This window comes from Herpailurus yagouaroundi, unplaced genomic scaffold (genome assembly GCF_014898765.1).
Source record: "Herpailurus yagouaroundi ecotype Mexico unplaced genomic scaffold, PumYag 355, whole genome shotgun sequence".
In the NCBI taxonomy this organism is placed as follows: Eukaryota; Metazoa; Chordata; class Mammalia; order Carnivora; family Felidae; genus Herpailurus; species Herpailurus yagouaroundi.
In genome coordinates this window covers 1,783,941-1,802,663 of record NW_024412572.1, presented here as the reverse complement: position 1 = coordinate 1,802,663, position 18,723 = coordinate 1,783,941, and the positions used below count along the sequence as shown (strand labels likewise).

The window sequence follows — 18,723 nt, the reverse complement described above, 5'->3', positions numbered from 1 at the left end:
GGGAGAACATATTCTCATTAAACTTATGTAAATAACTATTTTGTCATAAAAAGAATACTCAAGAGTTTTCAAATCCTGGTGGGATTGAGTAGAGAGAGAAAGTAAATGTTTCATCTGTGTTTACAAAGGCATACTTTACTAACTTGCTATAGGTCATAAATGACTTAAGTGAAAAAGTTTCCTCAATCTGGAAAAATAAAACATTAAAGAACCAGCAATGTTTCAATTAAGAAGTCATAAAAATTATAATCCTCTCCTCAGCTCATTAAGTCTCATGTTATTAATTCTTGCTTGAATCCAGTTTTTTTTCCATTAATTCTAGAGACTCTTACCTAGTTCATTTTTTTATCTAAAAGTTATCAGAAACTGTACTGGACAGGGTCCTTTCAATAAATTTTTTTTTAATGTTTATTTATTTTTCAGAGAGAGAGAGAGCGCGCGCAGGTGGGGGAAGGGGCAAAGGATCGGAAGTAGGTTCACACTGACAGCTGGGAGCCCAGTGAAGGTCTGGAACTCACAAACTGTGAGATCATGACCTGAGCTGAAGCTGGATGCTTAACCGACTGAGCTACCCAGGCCCCCCTCAAAGAATCTTCTTGATGAGGCACTTTTGTAGATAAACTTCTGCAAAAGCATCTGAGTAAAACATAAACCGTCTGTAAATGACAGAAGACTTTTAAAAAATGCTCAGTGTTAAAGATCTGATGAGAGTTCATGATAATGGAATTGACAAAGAAATCTGGTCATTTCTGTGAAACATAACATTTAAATAACCGAAGCCTCATTTTAGGACAAAATTACTTTCTTTGCCCTCAACAAAAAAAGCATTTCCCTTTTTTCTTTTACCATACTTTTTTTTTTTTTTTTGAGAGAGAGAGAGAGAGAGAGAGAGAGAGAGAGAGAGAGAGAACTCATGTGAGCACATACATGGGGGAGAGGTAGAGAGGGGGAGAAAGAATCTTAAGCAGGGTCCATGCCCGGGGCAGAGCCGGAGGTGGGGCTCAATCTCATAAATCATGAGCTTGTGATGTGAGCCTAAATCAAGAATTGGGCACTTAACCAACTGAGTCACCCAGCTGCCCTGTTACTGTACCTTCTTTTACCAAAAACACACATCCTACTCTCCTTGCACATGGAGAGGTTTCCCTTATTATTTCAAGTAGTTTTAATTACATATATTAGACTGTTTTAGCCCCTAGAAACCTGGTTTCTAGCAGAAACTGAAGTAAGCAACCGTGTTCTTCACATTAGCATTCTATGGCTTAGTAAATGTTTCTAATTTCTAGAAACATATGCTTTCTCATAGTAAATTTCTTAATGTGGCACAAAACATGTTTTACTAATCCATGCAAATATCTGTAGTTCCTCTGTAAAAAGGAAGCCAAAAGTGAATAAACCTATGTTCAGTAATTAATGTTTCAGTATCTTATCTGATTTAGAAATGATATAGACATTTAATGACTAGCCATCAGTTAATTTAACTTGTAAAACTTTAAGGTTTCAGGTTACTGAAAAGATTTGGGGAAACTATCAAAAATTCACCTAAAAACTTTTATCTCACATCTATTTAATGTACTTGTTCTCGGGGCGCCTGGGTGGCGCAGTCGGTTAAGCGTCCGACTTCAGCCAGGTCACGATCTCGCGGTCCGTGAGTTCGAGCCCCGCGTCGGGCTCTGGGCTGATGGCTCAGAGCCTGGAGCTTGTTTCCGATTCTGTGTCTCCCTCTCTCTCTGCCCCTCCCCCGTTCATGCTCTGTCTCTCTCTGTCCCAAAAATAAATAAACGTTGAAAAAAAATTTTTTTAATGTACTTGTTCTCAACAATTATTTTTAGGTTAATTATAAAAATTTCATCACACCAGGTTATTTTTTCTCGCTGACAAGTTTTTCAACAGAGATAACATGAACTTATTTGACTAGTAAACTCAGGTAGAATAAAAGCTGTATGTCTGCATTGTTTTTAATGTTGATAATTCTAATTTTTTTTTAAATGTTTTATTCATTTTTAAGAGACAGAGTGCGAGTGGGGGAAGGGCAGAGAGACGGAGACACAGAATCTGAAGCAGACTCCAGGCTCTGAGCTGTCAGCACAGAGCCCGACGTGGGGCTCAAGCCCACAAACCTTGAGATCATGACCTGAGCAGAAGTCGGCTGCTTAACTGACTGAGCCACCCAGGCGCCCCTTAATGTTGATAATTCTAAAGACATGCCTATTTTAATTAAACCAACAACCTTAAACTAGCTTTTAATTACTAAAGATTCCCTCAGATCATGTGAACCTGAAAAACACTCGCTTTCATTTTTTATCACATTCCTAAGAATTTTATGAACATATAATTCATAAAGGCACTTAATTTTCTTTAGCCCAATTAAATAGAGCTCCTCCACAAATGAATTTTGATAATACCCTCTGGAGGTAGAAAATACCACACATCTATATATAACATGTATATACATACAGACAGATGTAAACATACAGACAGACACAGAAACCTCATAGTTTTCATTTTAAAATTACTACCATGAGACAGGTATGATAATACAAAACTTACTAGCTTATAAAAGAACAGCTGGAAAAAGTGAGGATCACCTGGTCAGATGGCTAACGCTTTTTATTCACATTAGTGGCAAATACAATAGTTTGACGTTTGCCCAAGTCCCAAATAACCTTTCTCTCCCTTTTATAGATAAGAATTACCTGCCTTAAGTTTGTAGATAAGGTACAAGACTTACATCGAAAAGGCACAGGGAAAGAAGGCAAGTTCCCCTAAGAAGAATTTTTGTTTTCTAAGGCCCCACGTTTTTGCAGTTCCTACAAGCCTTTCGAGATAAATAGGGGAGGTTTGGGGATGGGTAAAAGAGGTGGAATTTGAACTATTTCTAGAGAAGGTAAGGGCAGATGCTTTCAATTCCCCCAAGGAATTGGGTTGTAACTTAAATGATAGCAAGAAGCCTCTGTGGCCATCTAATTACATTGTCTTCAAGTTGTTCCTCCACCCACTCTGGGCACAAAGTTGTATTTTAGCGCAAAGGAGAGAAAAACTTAAAAGGAACCCTTTTATTTAAATTTTTTTTTCAACGTTTATTTATTTTTGGGACAGAGAGAGACAGAGCATGAACGGGCGAGGGGCAGAGAGAGAGGGAGACACAGAATCGGAAACAGGCTCCAGGCTCTGAGCCATCAGCCCAGAGCCCGACGCGGGGCTCGAACTCACGGACCGCGAGATCGTGACCTGGCTGAAGTCGGACGCTTAACCGACTGCGCCACCCAGGCGCCCCAAAAGGAACCCTTTTAAACATCTTACCAGTGTTCAGCTAGGACAAACAGTAAATATTCTTGGCAGTATTGAACAACCCCTTAGACGTAAGAGGTGGCCCCAAAGAGGGAGCAAAAGATATTTTATTTTCCTGTCTCTACTTGGTACTACAGTCAGAGATACAGAACAGCTGACCCTGGTAGGAATCCTTATCTTTAGCTGACTCTGCCAGTTTTTCCAGGATCCCATCTGTAGCTCTGGTATCTACTAGAATTTCTCCATTAGTTTTAATTTAGTTTTCCCTTGGCTGTTGAAGGGAATAACATAGCAGTTTACCAGAAAAGTCCCATAGAGTTTCATCAACTCTGGGAGGGGTCCAGACAGGAGCCTCTTGTGAGGATAGTGTGGGGGCGTCTCTAAGATCACTCATTTGGCAGACTTTTTAAAAAATGTTTTATTTATTGGGACACCTGGGTGGCTCAGTCGGTTGAGCAGCTGACTTCGGCTCAGGTCATGATCTCAGGGTTTGTGGGTTAGAGCCCCATGTTGGGCTCTGTGCTGACAGCTTGGAGCCTGGAGCCTGCTTCAAATTCTGTGTCTTTCTCTCACTCGGCCCCTCCCCTGCTTGCCCTCTGTCTCTCTCTCTCAAAATAAATAAATAAACTTATAAAAAAAGCTTTAACATGTTTTATTTATTTATTTAATATTTTTAATGTTTATTTATTTATTTTTGAGAGACAGAGAGTTGACAGAGCATGAGCAGGGGAGAGGCAGAGAGAGAAGGAGACACAGAACCCTAAGCAGGCTCCATCCAGGCTCTGAGCTGTCAGCAACAGAGCCCAACGTGGGCTACAACCCATGGACTGTGAGATCATGACCTGAGCTTAACCAACTGAGCCACCCATGTGCCCTTAACGTTTTATTTATTTATTTTGAGAGGGGGAGAGAGAGAGAGAGAGAGAGAGAGAGAGAGAGAGCACGCACAAACACCAGGCCGGGGGGGTGGGGGGGGGGGGCGGGCATGAGAATGTCAAGCAGGTTCCTCACTGTCAGCACGGAGCCAGACTCCAGGCTGAGGCTCAGCTTGCGATTCCACAAACCATGAGATCATGACCTGAGCCGAAATCAAGAGCTAGGGGCTTGACTGAGCCACCCAGGTGTCCCCTTGGCTGACTTTTGTTTACAGTCTTGTAGTCTCTTCAGAGGGGCAAGACAATTCAGGTGGGGGATTACTAGCATTAAGTACTCAAATAAAGAAGGATAGAGGGGAGCAGCAGGGGTTACATCAGTCTTACAGTGTTTTGTTTTAGGTACCTCTTGTGTCTTTAATTTTTCATTTGCCTTTTTTTTTAAGTTAATTTATTGATTTTGAGAGAGCAAGAGGGAGCATGAATGGGGGAGGGGCAGAGAGAGAGGAAGGGAGAGAGAATCCCAGGCTATCAGTGCAGATCCCAACACGGGGCTCAGTCGTAGGAACTGTGAGATCTCATTTGCCTTTTTGCAACGAATCTTTTAATGAAGGTGTTTTGGAATTTTGAAAACTCTTTTTTCTTCCATCATGACAAGTGTGCTTTTTAATCCTCATCCCCTATTTCTCCTGTCCCCCCACGCACCTCCCCGCTGGTAGCCATTGGTTTCTTCTCTAGAGTTAAGAGCTTGTTTCTTGGTTTCCTTCTCTCTCTCTCTTTCTCCCTCTTTTTTCCTTTGTTCGTTTGTTTTGTTTCTTAAATTCCACATATGAGTGAAATCATATGGTATTTGTCTTTGACTGATTGCACTTAGCATCATAATACTCTCTAGCTCCATCCATGTTGTTGCACATGGCAAGATTTCATCCCCCCTTATTTTTTTTTTTTATGGCCGAATGATATTCCATTATATGCATACCATTTCTCCTTTATCCATTCATCTGTTGATGGACACTTGGGCTGTTTCCATAGATTGGGTATTGTAAATAATGCTGCAATAAACATAGAGGTGCATGTATCCCTTTGAATTAGTGTTCCTGCATTTCTTTAAAGTTTTATTTATTTTTTTTAGTAATCTCTATGCCCAAGATGAGGCTCAAACTCATGACCCCAAGGTCAAGAGTCACATGCTCTTCCAGCTGAGCCAGCCAGGCACCCTGGGTTCTATTTTGGGGCTAAATAACCTAGTAGTGTGATTCCTGGATAGTAGGGTAGTTCTATTTTTAATTTTTTGAGGAACCTCCATGCTGTTTTCCAGTGACTTCACCAGTTTGCACTCCCACCACTTCACTAGTTTGTAAGAGGGGTCCTTTTTCTCCACATCCTCACCAACACTTGTTTCCTGTGTTTTTGATGTTTGATTTAGCCATTCACACTCCATCAGGGTGTGAGGTGATGTCACATTGTATAGCTTTGATACACATTGATTTGCATTTCCTTGATGATGAGTGATGTTGAGCATCTTTTCATTTGTCTTCTGGTCATCTATGTCTTCTTCTTTAGAGAAATGTCTGTTCATAGCTTCTCCCGATTTTTTATTTTAAAGTAGGCTTCATGTCCAGCATGGAGCCAAATGCAGGGCTTGAACTCATGACCCTGAGACCAAGACCTGAGCTGAGATCAAGAGTCGGACACTTAGGGGTGCCTGGGTGGCTCAGTCGGTTAAGTGTCTGACTTTTGGTTTCGCCTCAGGTCATGATCTCACGGTTCATGAATTCGTCGCATTGGGCTCCATGCTGGCAGTGCTGAGCCTGCTTGGGATTCTCTCTCTCCCTTTCTTCTCTCTCTCTCTATGCCCCTGCCCTGTGCTCTCTCCCTCTCTCAAAATAAATAAATAAACTTCCAAAAATTAAAAAAAAAATAAAGAGTAGGACACTTAATTGACTGAGCCACCCAGGTGCCCTGCTTCTCCCCAGTTTTAAATTGGATTATTTAGTTTTTGTGTGTTAAGTTATATAGGTTCTTTCTATATTTTGGATGTTAACCAAATATGACCATATATGACCATATATGACCAAATATAACCAGATATGTCATTTGCAAACATCTTCTCCCATTCCGTAGGTTGCCTTTTAGTTTTGTTAATTGTTTCCTTCACTGTGCAGAAACTTTTTATTTTGATGTAGTCTCAATAGTTTATTTTTGCTTTTATTTCCCTTGTGCCAGGAGATTATGTAGAAAAATGTTGCTATGGCTGATGTCAGAGAGATTACTGCCTGTGTTCTCATCTAGGATTTTTATAGTTTCAAGTCTCCCATTTAGGTCTTTAATCCATTTTGAGTTTATTTTTGTGTATAGTGAAAGAAAGTGGTCCAGTTTCATTTTTTGCATGTGGCTGTTCAGTTTTCCTAACATCATTTATTGAAGAGACTGTCTTTTTCCCATTGGATATTCATTCCTCTTTTGTCAAAGATTAATTGACCATATAATTGTGGGTTTATTTCTGGGTTTTCTGTTCTATTCTATTGATCTATGCGTCTATTTTTATGCCAGTACCATACTGTTTTAATTACTACTGCTTTGTAATATAACTTGAAATCTGGAATTGTGATATCTACAGTTTGTTTTTCTTTTTCAAGGTTCCTTTGGCTATTCCAGGTTTTTTGTGGTTTCATAGAAATTTTAAGATTGTTTGTTCTAGTTCTGTGAAAAATGCTGTTGGTATTTTGATAGGGATTGTGTTAAATATGTAGATTGTTTTGGGTAGTATAGACATTTAAAAAATTTTTTTTTGTAAATTTATTTATTTATTTTTATGGAATATTTCATACCCAACGTGGGGCTTGACCTCATGACCCCAAGATCAAGAGTTGCATGCTTTCCCAACTGAGCCAGCTAGGTGCCTGGTGTCGACATTTTAATATTTGTTCTTCCAACCCATGAGCGTGGAATGTTTTTCCATTTCTTTACATCATCTTGAATTTCCTTCATCAGTGTTTTGTAGCTTTCAACGTACAGGTCTTTCACCTCTTTAGCTAAGTTTATTCCATGATATTTTATTGGTTTTGGTGCCATTGTAAATGGGATTGTTTTCTTTCTTTAAAAAAAAAAACTTTTTTTAGTGTATATTTATTTTGAAAGAGTGAGAGATCGGGTAGGGGAGGGCTTGAGAGAGAGGGAGAGACAGAATCCCAAGCAGGCTCTGGGATGTCAGCACACAGCCTGACGTGGGGCTCCATCCCACGAACTGTGAGATCATGACCTGAGCCAAAATCAAAAGTCGGACATTTAACCAACTGAGCCACCCAGGTACCCCTGGGATTGTTTTCTTAATTTCACCTTCTGCTGCTTTATTATTAGTGTATGGGAATGCAACAGATTTCTGTACGTTGCTTTTGTATCTACAACTTTACTGAATGCATTTATCAATTCTTTTTTTTTTAACGTTTATTTATTTTTGAGACAGAGAGAGACAGAGCATGAATGGGGGAGGGGCAGAGAGAGAGGGAGACACAGAATCGGAAGCAGGCTCCAGGCTCCGAGCCATCAGCCCAGAGCCTGACGCGGGGCTCGAACTCACGGACCGCGAGATCGTGACCTGGCTGAAGTCGGACGCTTAACCGACTGAGCCACCCAGGCGCCCCTGCATTTATCAGTTCTACTAGCTTTTTGGTGGAGTCTTTAAGGTTTTCTATATACAGTATCATGTTATCTGCATATAGTGAGAGTTTTACTTCTTCTTTACCAATTTGGATGACTTTTATTTCTTTATGTTGTCTATTTGCTGTGATTTAAGCAAATATGTTGAATTGAAATGGTGAGAGTGGACATCCTCCTTGTCTTGTTCTTGATCTTAGGGGGAAAGGTCTCAGTTTTTCACCATTGAGTAGGATGTTGGTTGTGAATTTTTCATATAGGCCTTTATTATGTTGAGGTATATTCCCTCAAGACCTACTTTGCACAAGTGTTTTATCATGAATGGGTGTTGTACTTTGTCAAATGCTTTTTCTGCATCTATTGAAATGATCACATGGCTTTTATCCTTTTTCTTATTGATGTGATGTATGATGTTAACTGTTTTACAAACATTGAAGCCACCCTTGCATCCTGGGAATAAATCCCATCTGATAGCGGTGTACGATTTTTTTAGTGTCTTGTTGGATTCAGTTTGCTGATATTTTGTCGAGGATTTTTGCATTTATATTCATGAGTGATATTGGCTTGTAGTTCTCTTTTCTGTGGTGTCTTTATCTGGTTTCAGGGTGATACTGGCCTCAGAAGAATTTGGAAGTTTTCCTTCCTCTTGTATTTTTTGCATAGTTTGGGAAGAACAGATATTAACTCTTCCTAGAACACTTGGTAAGAGTTGATGCCATTCTCCTGATCACGTGCTGCCTGCTAGCAGTATCACCTTAGAGATCAGGACCGGCTGGGTTTGCAAAAATATCAACATGCTTTTGGCTAGAGATTTACTACATCCAGCCTGGGAAGAGGAACAGAAAAATACATAAAAAGCAACAGCTAGTTCAAAGCCCAAATTCCTATTTTATGGATGTAAAATGTCCAGGTTGCTAGAAGACTACCATGATTTTCAGCCATGCTCTTTGTGTAGGCTGTTCAACAATGTGCCAGCCAACAGGTAGAACAGCCAGACTCACAGAGGGGTGTTCATTTAGAAGGAAGCAATGCCAACGATCCACACAAAGTCCTGAATTTGTGTTATATCACAGAAAGCCTTACCAGTTCAATAATTCCAGTTAGTCTACCAAGATCATGTAACTATAGTTAAAAAAATATTTTTTTAATGTTTATTTATTTTTAAGAGACAGCATGAGCGGGAGAACGCAGAGAGACAGAGGGAGACCCAGAATATAGAGCAGGCTCCAGGCTCTGAGCTGTCAGCACAGAGCCCAACGCCGGGCTTGAACCCATGAGCCATGAAATCATGACCTTAGCCAAAGTTGGACACTCAACCGACCGAGCCACCCAGGCGCCCCCTCTGACAGCTTTTAAGTGCTCAACCCGTGCTCATCAATTCTGCAGCTACTTCTGGGATTTCCATTAGCAATAACCTTTATCTACACAAAACAAAACAAACAGGTGCATCTTAACATACCAACCTTAAGCAAGAGGTGTTACTGTGGCCTGGCTAAGACAAGGCCCTGAGTGCACCACCAGCAACTCCTGAGGTGAAACTGGGGTTTGGCGAAGGGATTGTACTAGAAAACCCCAAAGAATGGGGACCATGGGCTGATTCCAAACAGCAGTTGCCATAGTGGAATCTAGGGAAGGATTCCAAGTAAATGAGAAATTGCAGACGAAATTGCCAGCAGTTCCCAGTTTGGAATCTAGAGGTAGAATCAAGGGCTGGGGTTTCCAATTAAATGGTCAATTGTGGTCCAAATTACCAGCAATTCCCAACATGGAACTAGTGTTTACGGACAAATGAGGAACGGACTGGGAAGTTAATTAGATCAGGAGCCTGATGCAAAGACAGCAGAGCTCAGAGCCGAGAGGGACTCACCCACGGCTCTCGGAAATGGTGAGAAATACAGAGAATTCAAAAGGGTTCACAAGTACCAAGCCTGTGTTTTTCTCATTGTCCCTGAAGCTGTCAGAAGTTTCCTTCTATCCCACCACTGCTTCCAAATCTATGAAAAAACAAAATTCAACTGAGTAAATTTGAGGATCTAATTGCCTTTATTCAATGATTCATGGATTGGGCAGCGTCCTATCCAGCAAATAGATAGGAGCTCCAAGGAGCTATAGAAAATGAAAGGCTTTAAAGGCAGAGAGAGGGCAGAAAAAAGGAAGTTTATCAGCAAAGAACTCTTGTTTCAGGCAAGGTCACCTTCCTAAGGGGGACAGAGAGTGTGTATCAGGCAGACTTCTTCACTAGTGCTGACCAGGTAGCTCCAGACTCACTAATTAAAGATTACATTCCTAGGAGAGTCTTGGTTTGCTGATGTGGGGATTAGCATAAGTGACTCCATTTTGGCCTTATTGTCTCATTTTTAATATGTGACAATAAATCTCCTTCCTACTCCTGATCCTCAATTTCTCAGTTCCCTTCCCCAGAGGCAGCTTTTAACCAGTTTCTGTGTTTCCTTCAAGAGATGATCTATGCATATATGTATACCATTCCTTCTTTTCTTACATAAAATAATAAATTCATCATATATGCGTATGTATATATGGGTATGTATATATTGAGTGCCTACAAGGATTAGGTAATGTTCTACATTAGGTGCCGGGGATATAATATAGTGGAAAACAAAAGAAGAATTTGTATAGTGTTTCTAACCTTGCTTTTTTTCTTTTAAATTAGATATTTTGAAGGTTGTTCTATTTTCATATGTGTGTTTGTGTATATGTATATGTATATATCTATATCTATATCATCTATATCTATATCTATATCTATATATCTGTCTATATTTCTACCTCATTTATTTTCAGGGACTGCATAATTCTTTTTCATAATTAGACCATGATTTATTTGACTAATCCCATACTGTTGCACATTTAGGCTGTTTTCAGTTTACTGCTATCACAAACAGTGAATCAAACCTTGCATCTCTGGGCATATATGCAAATGTCTTTGCAAGATAAATTCCTAGAAGCAATATTGATGGGCCAGGTCAGCTTGATCTTTAGATATCTTTCTGTTATACAACTTTCTCTCAAATGGTGTCTGCTGTAAGATTTGACTACATATTAATTTGCACCTTCCAGTATATTACTTCCTTTAGCCAAGTTTTATTGATGTTGCTGGTTTTTTTCCCCTCCAGATTTAAAAAGTATTATGTGCTCATTACAGAATATTTGGCAAATGCAAAAAAGAATAAATGATGAAGATTCCCTTTTCCTCAGAGGCCAATAAATAAGTAAATAAATAGGAAACAAATCAAGTGCATGCATACTTCCACCATTGAGAGATATCCTCTGTTAACATTTTTATTTATTTCCTACTGGGCTTTGTTTAGTGTGGAAAATATGATATATATAGTATTAAATAGATGATATCATGCTGTATATAGCTTTTAACCTACTTCCTCATAACATTTTATAATGATGGGACAATCAATTATTAGACTATTTTTTTAAGTTTATTTATTTTGAGAGAGAGAGAGCACTCAGGTGTGCATGAACAAGGGAGGGGCAGAGAGAGAGAACCCCAAGCAGGCTCCACACTATCAGTGCAGAGCCTGATGTGGGGCTCAAACTCATGAACCATGAGATTATGACCTGAGCCGAAATCAAGAGTTGGACACTCAACCAACTGAGCCACCCAGGCGCCCCTAGACTATTTTTTAAAAGTAATATGCCAGGGCGCCTGGGTGGCTCTGTTGGTTAAGCGTCCGACTTCAGCTTAGGTCATGATCTCACAGTTCATGAGTTTGAGCTCCACGTCAGGCTCTGTGCTGACAGCTCAAAACCTGGAGCCTGCTTCAGATTCTGCGTTTCCTTCTCTCTCTGCCCCTTTTCTGCTTGCACTCTGTCTCTCTCTCTCTCTCAAAAATAAACATTAAAAAATTTTTAAAGTCATCTGCCAATGTTTAGTAAATACAAAATTATAAACTCTTCCATGGAGTACTAGCTACTCTGTAAAATTTACTTGGCAGAGATAAAATTGTGAATATTTCATGATCTCTGCACAAGAATGTTGTCATAAGCATTGCTTATAACATGAAAGAATAAAATTCAGCCCGAATATCCATTAATGAGGAAAGAACTGAACTATGGTACAATGGTGGAAAGTTATTCAGGTAATTAAAAAAATTAGGGCTTTCAGGAAAATAGAGTAGACATATGTATTAGTCTGCTTAGGCTGCCATAACAAAATATAAAACAAATATAATATATATAACAAAATATATAACAAAATAATAAACTAGGTAATCAAACAGTGGAAATTTATGTTTTCACAGTACTGTAGGCTGGAAGTTCAAGATTAGGGCATCAGCACAGTTGGGTTCTGGAGAGAACTGTCTTCCCGGCCTACAGGGGGTGGCTTCTTGCTGTGTCCTCACATGGCAGAGACACAGGAAGCAAGCTCTCTGGTGTCTCCTCTTAGCACAAATCCCATCATGAGGGCCCCATCTTCATGACCTCATCTAAATCTAATTACCTTTCAAAGGCCCTATCTCCAAATACCATCACATTGAGTATTAGAGCTACAACATCTGAATTTGGGGGGAACACAATTCAGTCCCTAGTAACATACTTTTTGCTAAATACACTAAGTACAACAGGAAACCCTGGACATTACCTATAGAGCTAACATAAGAAGACTCTGAAACATGTAGAGAAGAGGGCAGACTGGTAGGGACCCAGGGGCCCAAGGATCAACATGGTGGGGAATTTTCTTTTGCTTTGTATATCCCAGTCTTGGAGCTAAAGAAGCCAGCAACCTAGAAGCCTCAACGGACACAGACAAAAATAAGCATCAACAAAAGCCTCCTCTCTCTAGCCAAAGGACCAGGAAAGGAGCAAACTAGCAAGACAAAGTAATAGACAATAACTGCTCTACTCCTGTCAAACACCAGAAGAAGGGCCCCACCCTTTCCCATGCCAGAAAAAGCTGAGTGAAGAGCCTAAACTTCCACCCTCTTGAGGCTGTAATGAGGCACCAGCCAGTGGAAAGGGTCCTAACCCCCCTGCATTGTCAGTAAAGATCACATAAGGAGCCTGGATTTCCACGTCCACCCGCAGTCATGAGGCACCCCTCCTTGCTGGGTGGTTGTCAGAAGAGGTTTAGTGGAGAGTCAGGGCTTTCATCATCACCCAGCAATAACAAAGGCACTAACACAGGGTTGATGGACACCTTGTGGGAGCTGGAACTTCTACCCTGTCCAGTGATAAGGAGCACCCCCCTCTAGTGGCAATAGAGGATGAGAGGGGAACCCAGATTTCTATATCCACCTGGCAGCAGTAAGGTGGCACCATGCTCTTCCCTTGTCAGAGTGATGTCAAAGAAAGCCAGTTAAAATAGAAGGTTTAAAGAAGATCCAAATTCTCATAACATTCAGATGCCTAGGTTCCAATAAAAAATCATTCATCAGGGGCACCTGGCTGGCTCAGTTGGAGAACAATGTAACTCTTGATCTGAGGGTCACAGGTACCAGTCCCATGTTGGGTATATAGATTAAAAAAAAAACCCCAACAACTTAAAAAAAGAAAGTTATTTAAAAAATCATTCATGATACCAAGAACCAGTAATATCTCAAACTGGATGAAAAAGAGAATCAATGCATGCCCACACAATGAGATGACAAAAATATTAGAATTATCTGGCAAAGATTTTAAAACAGTCACAATAAAAAAAAAAATCCTTCAGCAAGCAATTACAAATATACTTGAAACAAATGAACAAAATGGAAAGACTCAGCAAAGAAATAAAAGATAAAAGAAGAACAAATGGAAATTTTGAACTGAAAAATATAATAACCAAAGTATAAAGATCAGCAGATAGATCCAACAGAAAAATGAAAAGGACAAAGGAAAGAATCAGGGAACTACAAGACAGAATAACAGAAATTGTGCAATCTGAGTGACAGAAAATAGACTTAAAAAAAAAAAATGAACCAAGCCTAGGAACCTGTGGAACTATAACAAAAAAATCTAGTATTTGTGTCAGTGGAGTCCCAGAATGAGAGGAAAAAGAAAATGGAACTGAAAAAATACTTAAAAAATAATGGCTGAAAAAAAGTAATGGCTTAAAATGCCATAAATTTGATAAGATGTTAGCCTATTGATTCAAGAAGCTGAGCAAACCTTAATCAGAATTAACCAAAGGAATTCCATATCAAAACGCATCACAATGAAATTTGTGAAAACTAAAGACAAAAGAAAAAAAGTCTTCAAAACAACCAGAGAAGATTGACTACCTTACCTACAGGGTAACAGTTTAAATGGCAACAGAGTTCTCATCAGAAACCATGCAAGTCTACAGGAAGTGATGTGATATTATTCAAATACTAAAAGAAGAGAACAGTAAACCCAGAATTCTATACCATCCTTCAGGAATGAAGAAGTCAGGACGCTATCAGATGAAAGAAAACTAAGAATTTGTTGCCAGCAGACCTATCGTGAAAGAATGGCTCAAGGAAGTTCTTTAAACAGAAAGGAAATAATGAAGAAGGAATCTTAGAATATCAAGAAGAAAGAACAAAGTAAACAAATATATGGATAAATATATTAGGCTTTCCTTTTCCTCTTGAGTTTTCTAAGTTATGTTTGACATTTGAAACAAAAATTATAACATTATCTATGTGTTTCTAAATGTATGTAGGAGAAATATTTAAGATAACTAATTATAAATGGGGATGTTAAAAAGACGTAAAGGGACATAAGGTAAAATTATAACACAAGTAGACTAAGTGATAGGTTATATATACATATAATGTAATACCTAGATTAATCACTAAAAGTATACAAAGAGATACACTCAAAACTACCACAGATAAATTAAAATGGATTCTAAAACATATTTAAAAATATTTACATCCCAGGGGCTCCTGGGTAGCTCAGTCAATTAAGCATCTGACTCTTGGTTTTGGCTCAGGTCATGATCTCACAGTTCATGGGTTTGAGCCCTGCGTCTGGCTCTGTGACGACATTGTAGAACCTGTTTGGGATTCTCTCCCTCTCTCACTCCCCCTCTCTCTGCCTCTCCTTCACTCTCTCTCTCTCTCTCTCTCTTAAAATAAATAAATAAATAAATAAATAAATAAATAAATAAAATGTTTACATCCCCAAGTATAAAATAAATACCTATGAGCCCATACTGATAAAATAATTGATTGAATAAATAAATAAATGGGGGAAAGAGACAAATCTCCCATGTAGAAGAATTCTAAATAATTCATGTAAACAATCTGCTCTCAAGGATGTGGAGCACTAACTCCTCACTCTTTAAGTGTGAGCTGTGCATAGTTATTAACTTCTAAAGAGTATAGTATGGAAAAGGGGGCAAGAATAACTTTACAGTGGAGAAACCTGAAGAACGCTACCTCAGTCAGGTGATCAAAATCGACCGTCGTAAGTCATGGATGGTATGTATCCTTGACATGTAATGAAAATGGAACTTTATCTCTGTGATCTTCCTCCCCCAAACCCATAAACCCAGTCTAACTAAGAGAAAAACATTGGAGGGGCACCTGGGTGGCTCAGTCGGTTGGGCATCTGACTCTTGATTTCAGCTATGATCATGATCTCACAGTTTGTGTTTCTCACATAGGGCCCTGTGCTGACAGTGCAGAGCCTGCTTGGGATTCTCTCTCTCTCTCCCTCTCTCTGCCCCTCCCATGCTCTCTCTCACTCTCTCAAAATAAATAAACTTAAAAAAAAGAGAGAGAGAAACATTGGACAAATCCTCCCAATAGAGGGACATTTTATAAAATAACTGACCAGTACTCCTCAAAAAATGTCAAGATCATCCAAAACAAGGAAAATCTGAGAAACTGTTACAGCCAAGGAGAGCCAAAGGAGATATGATAACTGAATGTAATATGGTCTCCTAGATGGGATCTTGGGGTGAAAAGGGGACATTAGATAAAAACTAAGGAAATCTGAGTAGAGTATGGGCTAGTTAATAAAAATGTGTTGATATTGATGTATTATAACAAATGTTCTATACTAATGTAAGGCAATAATAGGAGACATTAGGTATAGAGTACATGGAAAGTCTATCATTTTCACAATATTTTTGTAAAACTAAAACTTTTCTAAGAAAATGTGTTACAGAAAGACATTCAAGGGGTGCCTGCCTGGCTAAGTCAGAAGAGCATGTGACTCTTGATCTCAGGGTCAAGAGTTCAAGCCCCATGCTGGGTGTAGAGATTACTTAAATAAAAATAAATCTTAAAAAAAAAAAAAGATGTTTAAGTAACCCATAGGAAGACAGGAAAAAGAAAACAAAAAACAGAACAAGCAGACTTAAGCCCTAACGTTTAATAATTACATTAAATGTAAATGGTCTAAATATACTAATCAAAAAACAGGTTGACTGGTTGACACAGTAGATTAAAAAGCAAAACCCAACAATATGTTGTCTATAGGAAATTCACATCAGGGGCACCTGGATGACTTAGTCAGTTGAGCGTCTGACTCTTGGTTTGGCTCAGGTCATGATCCCAGGGTCGTGGGATCAAACCCTGTGTCAGGCTCCATGCTCAGTGTGGAGCATGCTTAAGATCTTCTCTCTTTCTCCTCTTCCCCTCTCCCCCACTCACACTCTCTTTCTCTTTTTAAAATTAAAAAAAAAAGGAAGAAAGAAGCTCACTTCAAAAAATAATGACACAGGCGAGTTGACTGTAACAGGATGGAGAAAGGGTATGCCATGCAAGCATTAAGCAAAGGAAAGCAAGAATCAATATATTAATATTGGATAAAGTCAATGTCAGATCAATAAAACTATTAGAGTCAATGAAGAACATTATATAATAATGGCAATGTCAATTCCTCAAGAAGACATAATAATCCTAAATTGGTATGCACCAAACAGCAGATCTGCAAAATATGTGAAGGAATTCTGGTAGAACCAAAAGGAGAAATAGACAAATCCACATCGGTAGTTGGAGTCTTCAGCACCCTTCTCCCAACAACTGACAAAACAGCTCCACAGAAAATCAGTAGGGGTATAGAAGAACTCAGCAACATCATCAATCAACAGGATCTCATTGACATTTTTAGAACACTCCACCCTACAGCAGCAGAATGCATATCTTTTTCAAAGGTCCACAGAACATATACCAAGATGGTCCATATTTGAGCCAATAAAATACACCTCAACAAATTTAAAAGAATTGAAATTGTGCAGTGTGTTCTCTGACCACATGGAATCAAGCCAGAAATCCATAACAGAAATGTAACAGGAAAATCGCCAAATACTTGAAAACAACAGCTTTTGTGGGTCAACAGTGAAGTCTCAAGAGAAAAATAAAAGTATACTAAATTGAGAGAACATTTAAAAATCATCTAAAAAAAATCTTACAACTAGGGGCGCCTGGGTGGCGCAGTCGGTTAAGCGTCCGACTTCAGCCAGGTCACGATCTCGCGGTCCGTGAGTTCGAGCCCCGCGTCGGGCTCTGGGCGGATGGCTCAGAGCCTGGAGCCTGTTTCCGATTCTGTGTCTCCCTCTCTCTCTGCCCCTCGCCCGTTCATGCTCTGTCTCTCTCTGTCCCAAAAATAAATAAACGTTGAAAAAAAAAAAATTTAAAAAAAAAAATAAATAAATAAAAGAAGAAAAAAAAAATCTTACAACTAACATTTTATTTAATAATGACAGACTGAATACTTTCCCTTAAGATCAGAAATAGGGCAAAGATGTCTGCTCTACTACCCATATTCAACATAGTACTGCAATCCCTAGCCAGGACAATAAGGCAAGAAAAGGAAATAAAAGAAATACTGATTAAAAAAGAAGAAATGAAACTGTTCCTATTTGCAAATGACGTCATTATTTATGTAGAAAATCCTAAAGAATCTATATTAAAAAAAACCCTCTTAGGGGCGCCTGGGTGGCGCAGTCGGTTAGGCGTCCGACTTCAGCCAGGTCACGATCTCGCAGTCCGTGAGTTCGAGCCCCGCGTCGGGCTCTGGGCTGATGGCTCAGAGCCTGGAGCCTGCTTCCGATTCTGTGTCTCCCTCTCTCTCTGCCCCTCCCCCGTTCATGCTCTGTCTCTCTCTGTCCCAAAAATAAATAAACGTTGAAAAAAAAAAAAATTAAAAAAAAAAAAAAAACCCTCTTAGAACCAATATGTGAGTTTAGTAAGGTTACAGAATATAAGCGAAACATACAAAAATCCATTACTTTCCTATATACTAGCAATGAATGTGTGCATACAGAAATTAAAAGTACTATGGCATTTACATATGCTCAAAAAATACTTATGTAAATGTAACAAACACGCACAGGACATGCACTAAACAACACTGATGAAACAAGTCAAAGGTTTAAATAAGTGGAGAGACATCCATGTTTATAATCAGAAGATTCAACATTGGAAAGTCAATTCTCCCCAAATTGATATACAGGCTTAACACAATTCCTATCAAAGTCCCAACAAGATTTTTTGTAGATGTAAATAAGATTATTCAAAACTTTATATGGAAAGCCAAGGAACTCAAAGAGCTAAAGCAATTTTGAAAAAGGAGAATAAAGTATGGAAAATCAGTCTATCTGCTTTCAGACTTATTATATAACTAGAGTAATGAAAATTGTGTGGTATTGGGGGAGGGGTAGACACATAGATCAATGGAACAAAATAGAGAACCCAGATATAGATCCTTGCAAATATGCACAACAAAAAAAAGTTTTTTACAAAGGTGCAAAAGCAATTCATTGAAGGAAAGATAGCCTTTTCAACAAATGGTGTTAGAATAATTGAACATCCATAAGTAAAAACAATACCACCATTGGCAACAACAACCCTTGACCTAAGTTTCACACCTTATTTAAAAACTAACTCTTGGGGCGCCTGGGTGGCGCAGTCGGTTAAGCGTCCGACTTCAGCCAGGTCACAATCTCGCGGTCCGGGAGTTCGAGCCCCGCGTC

The 18,723-nt window shown here is 39.2% G+C and overlaps 1 protein-coding gene and 1 pseudogene across 1 annotated transcript in view; both read left to right on the top strand.

Moving 5' to 3' along the window:
• CD4 (CD4 molecule) overlaps positions 1-18,723 on the top strand; it is a 45,310-nt gene that overhangs the window by 13,516 nt on the left and 13,071 nt on the right. The window lies entirely within an intron of this gene.
• LOC121021968 (40S ribosomal protein S27-like) lies at positions 8,420-9,020 on the top strand (annotated as a pseudogene).